This window comes from Dunckerocampus dactyliophorus, chromosome 14 (assembly GCF_027744805.1).
Source record: "Dunckerocampus dactyliophorus isolate RoL2022-P2 chromosome 14, RoL_Ddac_1.1, whole genome shotgun sequence".
Lineage (NCBI taxonomy): Eukaryota > Metazoa > Chordata > Actinopteri > Syngnathiformes > Syngnathidae > Dunckerocampus > Dunckerocampus dactyliophorus.
In genome coordinates this window covers 24,594,786-24,605,072 of record NC_072832.1, presented here as the reverse complement: position 1 = coordinate 24,605,072, position 10,287 = coordinate 24,594,786, and the positions used below count along the sequence as shown (strand labels likewise).

Sequence of the window (10,287 nt, the reverse complement as noted above, 5' to 3'; positions counted from 1 at the left end):
GTCTCACAAGGGGTCTGAGGATCTCATCTCGGTACCTAATGGCAGCCAGGCTACCCCTGGCGAGTATATGAAGGGCTGTGCGGCCCCCCCAAAGAAATGCCACTCCACACTATGACTGACCCACTGCCAAACCAGTCATGCTGGAGGATGTTGCAGGCAGCAGAACGTTCTCCACTGCGTCTCCAGACTCTTCACGTCTGTCACATGTGCTCAGTGTGAACCTGCTCTCACATGGCGCCAGTGGCGAATTTGACAATCTTGGTGTTGTCTGGCAAGTGGCAAACGTGCTTCACGGTGTTGGGCTGTAACCACAACCCCCACTTGTGGACGTCGACCCTTATACCATCCTCATGGAACATACACATGCACATTTATGGCTTGCTGGAGGTCATCTTGCAGGGCTCATCCCTGCCTCTCGACCGAAATCAGCTGGAATAGGCTCGAGTTCATGTGTGACTCAAATGAGGACAGAGTGTAGAAAATGGATGAATGGTTTTCTGCAGAGGTTCTCCTAACTTCAAAATATAGAGTACATATTTTACAAGCATTTTTTAATTACGTTTTTGTAGTGATTATAAGTCGTTATAGTACATTAGTGAAGAGTAAATAAAAGTAAACGTTTACTGAGTAAAAGCAAAGGTTTTACTCCCCGTCGGGGAATCGAACCCCGGTCTCCCGCGTGACAGGCGGGGATACTCACCACTATACTAACGAGGAGATGCAGCCTGTTTTCATAGATGTCATATATTTCCTGTCCATAGGTGGCGCCACGAGCCTAAGTGCATTGAACTTAGTGCATTGAACTTAGGAACGATAGTTCCGTTTTGAACAGTTTAACCTAGCTATGTCTCTTGGTGCATCCTACTGGTGTTAGCTGGTTTCAAGTCGGTGGATACAGAGTGTAAGCAAAAAGGTGCGATAACTTAAAGATGAAGGCCAAACAAGTGGAAAAGTACAGCGATTACACAAGTCTACTCTGGTTACGCTATCGAACGTGCCAAGAGAGGCCTGTATATAACTACATCTAACAAACTCCCTGTTTGAGTGGTCTTAAAGGTCAATCAACTAAGACCAGAGAGGGCGTAAATTTAGCATCTCCCCCTGTAGAACTTACCTAATTGTCATGAGCCACAAATGCCTCCCCCTGTTTGTGTGGTGCAAGTCCTATATGTGCACGCAACCATCTACACGGCAGAAACGATGTCACCTGCCCCCCGTGGCCAATGGCATCAGTCGCTGCTGGTGTGTGTAACAATGTGGAAATAACTAGACACAATCAATAACAGCTTTCCCCATATACAGTATGTGTGTGTAAAAACAAAATATATGCATCAGAAACCTGTGGGGCAGCATGAGCAAGCAAGCAAAATATATGTGAGCATCTTCAGTAAATGTAGACCCTGACTATAGTACTTTTTCCTCATCCAGCGTTTCCAACTCCTCCTCATGGGCTCCACTGCTTGTGAGCAGGGGAAGTCCTTCCACCTGTAAGGTCTGGTAGGGCAGTGGGAATTTGTCCTTCCCGCCGATGGTCTGGTTGATGCAGCAGTGTGTCAGGGCCCTGAAACACGGGAATGCAACAACAACCACACAACAAACAGTTCCGCCTATAGGCATGGGGGCACTGAGAAGGCACCCATAGTGAATTTGATAGCCTGCTTAGAGTTGCGTTTGGAGCAGGTGGTGCATATTTCAACATAATATGCAGATAGCCAATAGCTCTGGGTGCCAGTAAATCTGCTAATTGAGTCAGTGAGAGTGCGACCTGAACCAAGTCCGTTTCCTTAGTGTGGTTGATAAAACCCTTTAGAGTCCTTGGAGGCTCCTTCCGAAAGCCGCCTCTGGATATTGTAGGGTCCTGCCTTTCCCTGTAGTAAGAACATAGTTTTAACATTAAATTCGGAGCATGAATTAGTGGATTTGTCACGCACCTGAGTCAGCTGTCATCCCCCCACGCCATATCCAGCAACTCTCTTGGCAGCTAAATCAGCTGCATTGTTTCCATCAGCAATCAGAGAGCCAGCCTTTTGGTGACTTGAGCATTTAATGATTGCAACCTTTTTGGGACGTGAGAGGGCTGCATCAGGTCTCATCACGAGCAGTCTGTGTTTAGTGGGTGTGCCACAAGTCATCATGTAGTTGGCACGTTTCCAAAACACCCAGTCATACGGAGCCTCTGAAACGCTAGCTTCCAGTCATCAGTAATGAAGTGCGCTGTTGAGTCCAGAACAGTATTGAAACTTGTTATGTTATTCCACTGCTGTGTCTGTGGGGGTGTGGAAAGGGCGTAATTTGAGGCGGATTTGCGTACGCACAGGTCTCCTCAAGGTCCAATCTATGAACTACAAATTGCGTGAATGTGTGCATACACTACTTTTTATTGGGTCACATTTCTGGTTTCTGGCATACGCAGACTAGTATTGTTTAGTGAGAATGAGCTTTACCACCTCCTCGTTAGTATAGTGGTGAGTATCCCCGCCTGTCACGCGGGAGACCGGGGTTCAATTCCCCGACGGGGAGTTTATTTATCTTTTAGTCTGAACTGTCCAATATACTTGGCCCAGGCCCAGTTCCCGAGCCACGGACCAGTGGCTGCGGCCTCCTTCACTAACCTCTCATAGGCTTTTGGGTTTATCTAAAGAAATACTGACATTTACAAACAGTGCAAAGCAACGTCTGAGGTACAAGATGATTAGTGACGCTCTCCTGGACTTCAGCGTGACAACATGGTACGCTAACAATATAAAAACGTTTATATTTGCTTTGTTTATCATGTCTTTACAAAATCCCTTGATGTTCCATTTTACATTCCTAAATCTAATGTCATTTTTGTCACTAGGTCAGACACATTACGTCAGACTCATGGCGGTCAAAGGGTAAAGTTTGTAACTGTGGTTTTAAGTTTTATGAATATTCGGCCGGCGTTAACGTCACAAAGGCATTTGGTAAAATATGGAAAATACCGTACTGTCACGACCATAAGGCGCACTTAAACGTCTTAATTTGGGTCCAAAATGGGCGGGGCGCCTTATAATGCGGCGCGCCTCGTGTGTACCGAGTTCCAAAATCTGTAAGTGTTGCTGTGTGACTTTTATGAGCGCTCCGCTCGACTGACCGGGAGCCTCTCCTGCTGACACGCTGCTTGTACAGTATAGAGGAAAGGTAGACGTGACTGAGGACGCTAAAGGCATGCCTCCAGTCGATATATAGTTATATTTTATGAAATGGCGCCATCTATCCATCAGGGCAAGGACTACCGTGGCGCAGCAACATCCAGCGGATTACAAGGAAAGCTGGCCATCTTCCGCTTCTACTGCAGTAAAAACATTGCAGACAAACACATCCAGCGCAACTACATCACCAACATGGACGATGTGCCGCTCACTTTCGACATCCCGGTGAACCACGCTGTGGAGAAGGAGACCAGCACTGTAGCGATACTCACAAGGGGGCACGAGAAGTCGGCTTTTACTGTTGTGCTTGGTTGCCATGGTGATGGACAGAAACTACGACCTGTGGTGATTATTAAGAGAAAGACGCTGCCCAAAGAAAAGTTTCCAACCGGACCAATCAAAGGGGCTGGAAGGACGAGGAGAAATTGACTGAGTGGCTGAGTGACGTGTACGGAAAGAGACCGGATGTTGTTTTCCTGCCATGGTGATGGACAGAAACAGAGCTGATTGGGTGAGGAAGTTGGAGAATGTTGGAATAAGGGATGCTGATTGGTCCATCGGATACTCACTACCATACTAGAGGAGGTGGCATTATGTCACTATGGCTGCAATATACTCGCTGCCCAGGGGCGGCGCCCTGAGACCCTGAGTTTGTGTAACACTGCTTTGTCCATGACTCTGGGCGTCCAAAATGTATACATTTGTAAGATTTGTACACTTTATGAATAATCCACACGAGCTGACTTCCCAAAGACTGTAGGATATGTGAAAATAAATGTGTTCATTGGCCGGGAATCAAACTACAGTAGACGCCCCTACAAAGTAGATAATTCGTTCCGAGAACCTTTATGTGATAGGGTTTTTATGTTATACGAAGCGTAAAATACATGTAAATAGCCTAATCCGTTCCAAGATCTTCCCAAACTCACCCCTTTGGCCCTTCAAAATATTCAAAGTCCACCAAATATGGTGGGAAAGTATAAGAAAACGTTAGCATAAACATAGTAGAGTAACATTCCAATATAAAATAAGGTAATAAATAAGATTACTGTAAATGAATACAACTAAAAGGCATCACCAAGTGTACATTACTCTGTTAGTCTGAACTTGCACCGACTTAAAAAAAAACAAAAACTTGCACCGGCTTTAAATTTGCCAAAGTGAAACCCCTTTTTTATGTTTTCATGAAAGAACTGTATTGTCATGTTGTGCATTCTGCTCTGCTGCCCTCTGCCATTCATGTGTTGCAGCACATCCCTGAACCTGACCTGCACTTAATTGAACACACCTGCGGACAATTAGTAGGCTGCCTTCTTAAGCTGCAGCCAAACTCCAGACCAGTGCCAGATTGTACTCCCGGACTCCTAGACAACCTGCTTCCTGTACCGCTTTGTCCGGCTCCCTGCTTACCCGAACCTACCTGCTTAGTGTTTGTATCTACTCCTGTAAGGTTTGCCTGCAGTGTATTTTTGTTCTTACTAGTTTTTTGTCCTAACAGCCTTTTGCTGTTAGAGTTTTTTGTTATTTGACTCTTACCATTTCTGGATTTTCCTTATTTGTACTTTGTGTTTGCTCCTTGGACTCTTTTATATATTAAATTGTTCTTTTTGTATTTTTTGCCTCACTTGTCTGCATTTGGGATCCTAAAATACTCGCCGTGTTCCACGGCCACGCATGACATGAATATCCTCAAATCAATATCCTCTGCTAATAACAAGAAAGCTGTCAAGACTATAAATCTGTGCTCCCGCTTCAATATCCTTAATTCAATTTCATTTTCATTGCTCATGTCCCCTGGTGTAACTTACTTGAATTATTATTAGCTTTATTTTTTATATATTTATTTATTTATCACTTTCTGTTACGTTTTTATTTCTTTAATCTCGATTCCTGTGTAATTTATTTTATGTGTTTTTGTTATCCAACTGTTATTTTTCAATGCCCATGGTTTGATGCACTGTTAGTGTAATTTGTAAGGCATTAATAAAGTTGATTGGGAAAAAAAAGACACTTTACGTTATATGGAATTCCTTACGTAATACGATGCAAAAACTTTACATAAACTCTTTACATTCAGTGGAATTTACGTAAAAGGAGGTTTACGTTATGCGAGGTACTACTGTACTTCTCATTCATTTTCAATGCTGGTACTAAAACCACGATGGATAGTACATACTTTTGTCCAGGCGTGGCGCTGTGGGCGCTCAGTCATTCAGCTGGAGTGTCAAGTTTTATAAAAACCATTAATACAGTATATCACTGGTGCCATCAGGAATGTCTGCTGAGCGTAACGCTACGAGTGACTATATGTAATGTGTTGTTCCTGATGAATAGCTGTAAAAGCTAAATAAGAAGCCCATAACAATCACTCTTTTTTGTCTTTATAGTTAAGGATGAAGCTGAAGAGACTATTACAGGGGGACCTCAAGTGGTGATTGTCTTAACACCCGATCACGCCACGGGACACGTTCCTTTCCATCTAGCCAGGATGACCAAGCTGCACCTGCAGTCAATTCTGTATTGTTTCAATTCAAATGGAGAAATAACCGAATATGTTAGGGAATACAATGATCACAAACGACTCTAAAGGGGATTTCAAGTCTATACTATTAGGAATGAGCGGGGTACTGTTAGACAAGTATCCGTTACGGATAATGCATTTTTGAGTATGAGTACGAGCATGAAGCGAGTACAACTCGTCATTATCCGTAATTGTGATGAAGGAAAATCCTCATTGGGTAATTACTTATTAGGGGTGGGAATGTCGATTGAACGATTCAGAGGCCTGAATAGTTTGCCAATAGTTTGTCAATTTTTTTAATGCAGAATTTTTTGTATGTACAATGTATTTTTACTCACGGTGTTGTTACGCGTGAGTGCGCGGTGGACCACAAATTGCAGCAGCAAGGTGAGTGATGACAGTTCTTTTAATAGTCTTAGGCGGGAGCCAACAGAAAGCGCTGGAGTCCGTGGGTAGCGGAACTCCAGGAAAAAGGGTGTCCACACAAAATAAACTATGCAAAAGGCAGAACAAGGGGACAACTGGAGCACCCAGCTGTAGAGACGCCGAAACTTGGGAATGCTCTGACCAGCAGCAAGGAAGGAACCGGCGTCTCACAGCTGCTCCTACTCAGGTATAAGTAGGAGGGAGGATGATTAACTGCCGGTGTGTCCAGTTGTCCCTGCTTCTGCTGTGCGCCCAGCTGTGAGAGAGAGAGAGAGATAGAGAGAGCGAGGCGCAGCAGCACATGACCGTCACAGGTGTACTACTAAAACAAAGCATATTTGTAATGATCCACAATTAAAATAAACATGAAACAGTTGAATTTACTTCTATTATCGTAATAATTGAAAGGTTACGTCTACCAACATTTTTCCCATTGTACAGAACCAGCAGCCAAAGCGTCAGTAACAGCATGTATAAGATTAACACAAATTTCAGCATACTCTGAATAACCAACATAAAAAAATCTGCCATTATTCATAAATAAATAAAGACTTCTGAATTTTAACAAAAATCCCGAGCATAGAATTATCTGACAAAAATAATATTTTTGCTGTATAACAAAGTCAAAAACGGCTTTCATGCAAAATATAGATTACTGTGCCAGCATCCCTCATACAAGAATATTGCTTGCAGACTTCAGTATATTATGAATAACCACAAAACTTGGCTGCCCTTATTCACAAATAATACAAAAATTAGAAATGAATAGGCCACAAGAAATCAACATGCCTCTGCAACATTATTGAACTGCTCAGCCATATTGGCACCCATATGGCTCTCATTCATTTCTCCTGTTTGTAGTAGGGACGCTAGCTTCCAGTCATCAGTAATGAAGTGTGCTGTTACAATGACATAAGAGCACCTTTTCCGAGTTGGGTGGGAAATTAGTTATCACCTGCTCGATGGTTCTCTGGTCGGCAGCAACTTCAGCTGGCTGTTTTTCCTCCTTGTTTGCGTGGAAACGTTCTATGTGGTTTTTCATATTTGTTGTGTCCCCAAAATATTTTAAGCTTGTATGACAAAACTTGCATATTGTCTGGCTCCTTTGGTAGCGTCTTAGGTGCACCACCATAAACTGTACGGGTGGCAATTGTAATCGATTATCGACATTTATGAATTGATGAATAATCATCAATGTACGCATCGCGACGCATCTAAGAAACGATTATTCACCCCACCCCTACTACTTATGTATTCACAGGACCGCCCCTCCCTAGACAGACTCCCTCCAGACAGAGAGAGGAGTACGCGGTGCATTTGACAAGACAGAGTTGAAAACGGCTCGTGTCACGTTGGTCGCTGCCTCCACTTCAGACAGCTTTTTTGTTAGGTTTTCCTCAGCTCAGCTCGTATCTAAAGTTACTTGGTAAACTTCTTTCGTTATGTACGCAGCGCATTTGACAAGACAGAGCTGTGAACCAGTGGTCCCCAACACCCGGGCCGTGGCCCGGTACCGGGTTGTGTGGATCATTTGCTACCGGGCCGCACAGAAAGAAAAACTAATTTCCATTATTTCATTTTTTTAATGTTTTATTTAAAAAAGTGGCCGGATTCTCTCTGCTACATCCGTCTCACTTGACGCATGTCCATTGTGCGTGTGCTAACTTTCTCTCATATGCCGCACAGATAGACTACTATTGGGTTTTTTTTACCGTTTTTCTTTCATTTCATATTTGGTCTCAAATGCTGATACTATGTGAATAAAGACTGAATAAAGGTAAGTTTTGATGACTTATTGAGTGCTAATGTGCACATTTGTCTCAAGTTAATTCATGCTAGCGCACTGCCTTTTACCACACACGTCAAACAGCCATGTAATCATCTCTCTGGAAAAACTTGGCTGGAACTTGAACTGGTGGCTGGTGGTTCGGCATTCATTTTGTGCTTTTAATTTGATGTTATTCATGTCTTAGTTTTACACAATACATAATAAATAAGATCAAATACATCGCTATAATGTGCAACCCAGATTTTTAAATTTCAGACTTACAAAAAATGTCCCGATTTAAGCCCACATATTCCCGATTTATGCCCATCCACTCAGAGTACAGATACGGATATAGATCATTTAGATGGGTGAACAGATACAGATACAGATAGTGGTGTACTCGCTCATCCCTACACACTATACTATTTGAAAAATGTGGTGGCCCGTTGGTTTGTATGTTTATCATTTCCATAAACGGGCTAACCTCTTTTGTAAAGTTGTCCTACAGTTCCATGACTAGGACGAAAACCACACTGCTCCTCCTGAATCCGAGATTAAACTATCTGGCGGATCCTCCTCTCTGAACCCCTGAATAGCCCTTACCAGGACGGCTGAAGTGTGTGATCCCATGATAGTTGGAACACACTCTCTGGTCCCCCTTCTGAAAAAGGGGGACTACCACACTGGTCTGCCAATCCAGAGCCACCGCCCCCAATGTTCACGTGATGCTGCGGAGTCGTGCCAACCACGACACTCCCACAGCATCCAGGGCTTTAAGGAACGCTGGGCGGATCTCATCCATTCCCGGGGCCCTGCCACCAAGGAGCTTATTGACCACCTCAGCAACCTCAGCCCTAGCAATAGAAGAGCCCAGGCACTGCGTCCTCATTGGAAGACGTGATGTTGGGATTGAGGAGGTCTTTTTAAAGTATTCCCTCCACCGGTCCACAACATCTCGAGTCAAGGTCAGCAGCACACCATCCGCACCTTACACGGTCTTGACAATGTACTGCTTCCCCCCAAAACGGCAGATGGTGGTCCAGAATCTCTTTGAAATCGTCCGGAAGTCATTCTCCATGGTTAACTTTGTGGGACAATAACTATATAGGTAACATTCATTCTTACCTTAGTACACGTTTGTCATAAGCTTTTCGGAGGATCCAAGCTGGAGAGAGGAGTCAAAACATAACTGAGGTCGGTTGGGTAGAGAGGAAAAGATAAACTTGAACATTGAATTTTATTTAAATGCATATCACTTTTGGAAATAAAAGCTACATTTTTATTGGGAAAATAATACACTGTTAGAAAGCCCATACTTTTTACATGTTTATGTCATTTTGTTTCATGGAGCATTTATTCCCAGCGGTCCTTGAACATACCGTAGCTGTTTGCTCCAAGACAAAGTGAAAGTTTCTCCAAAGTTGCCACAAATAGACTTATATTTTTCCCCTTCTTTCACCTCATTGTTGTTCCTAAATGCTGGTGCTGGGTGTCTCTGCATGTAGGTGACGTCAGTATGTGTGTTTTGATTGCTCATATTTGATGTCAAGTTAATTCATGTATATTGTATATTGTGTTTTATACACAACACGTAAATAAATACTGTTAGAGTTGATAGAATTAGTTAAAGTTATGTAGTTATTCTGTGGTTGCGCTGGGCGTGCTCTCACTACTGTGCAGGCTGCTGGAAGGCCTCTCTGTGTAGGGGAGGGGGTGAGGCCAGTGGCAGGCATGGCTGACATTCCTTCTTGCACACTAGTTCACAACCATGCACCCTTGATGGACACAAGCTCGAACCAGTTAAATACCTACACATAAATCACATACTGACCCACTCAGGAGGAAGTACACACCTCTCTGCTTAGGCTGTCTCAAGCTGAGCATTTAGCATATGAACTTTCTAGTTTTCATCACTGCCTGCCCATGTGAGCAGGAGTTCAGCATGCTGTACATGTGACATTTTCCACAAATTCTTCACTAAAAGATTTAAAAGACTGAAACGTGTGTCTGCCTGATCTCTTCCTGAGAAAACCAACCAGGACGTTTCGATACCATTACATTTCATTTGTCCTACTACACTATAAGAAAAACACCCTATTATCTTTATTATTAGCAAACCAACAATGTCCACTTTACATGTGACCTTGTGTAATAAATTCTGTTAAATTTCACTGCTTGATACATAAAGTTGTTAAAGAAAAGAACAGGGTAAACTCTTTTAAAGACTTTAATCTTTATCTTTAATCCACTTTAATTTGACTTACTTTCGGTTTCAACGGGGCATTAGAGGGGGTGAAAAGAAAAGATTTTTAAGCAGGCCCTTACAGCGCCTGCTTAAAAAACAGCTCGGAAAACGAAGCAATGGGTAGTGTGTGTTGTAAATAAAACACCTTTGTACT

At 43.1% G+C, this 10,287-nt stretch overlaps 2 non-coding genes across 2 annotated transcripts; one reads left to right on the top strand and one right to left on the bottom strand.

Annotated features, from left to right (window-relative positions):
• Positions 1-645: 645 nt before the first annotated feature.
• trnad-guc (transfer RNA aspartic acid (anticodon GUC)) lies at positions 646-717 on the bottom strand. Its single transcript has one exon. It is a non-coding gene; the product is annotated as a tRNA-Asp (tRNA).
• Positions 718-2,448: 1,731 nt separating this feature from the next.
• Positions 2,449-2,520, top strand: trnad-guc (transfer RNA aspartic acid (anticodon GUC)). The gene has a single exon. It is a non-coding gene; the product is annotated as a tRNA-Asp (tRNA).
• Positions 2,521-10,287: the final 7,767 nt, after the last annotated feature.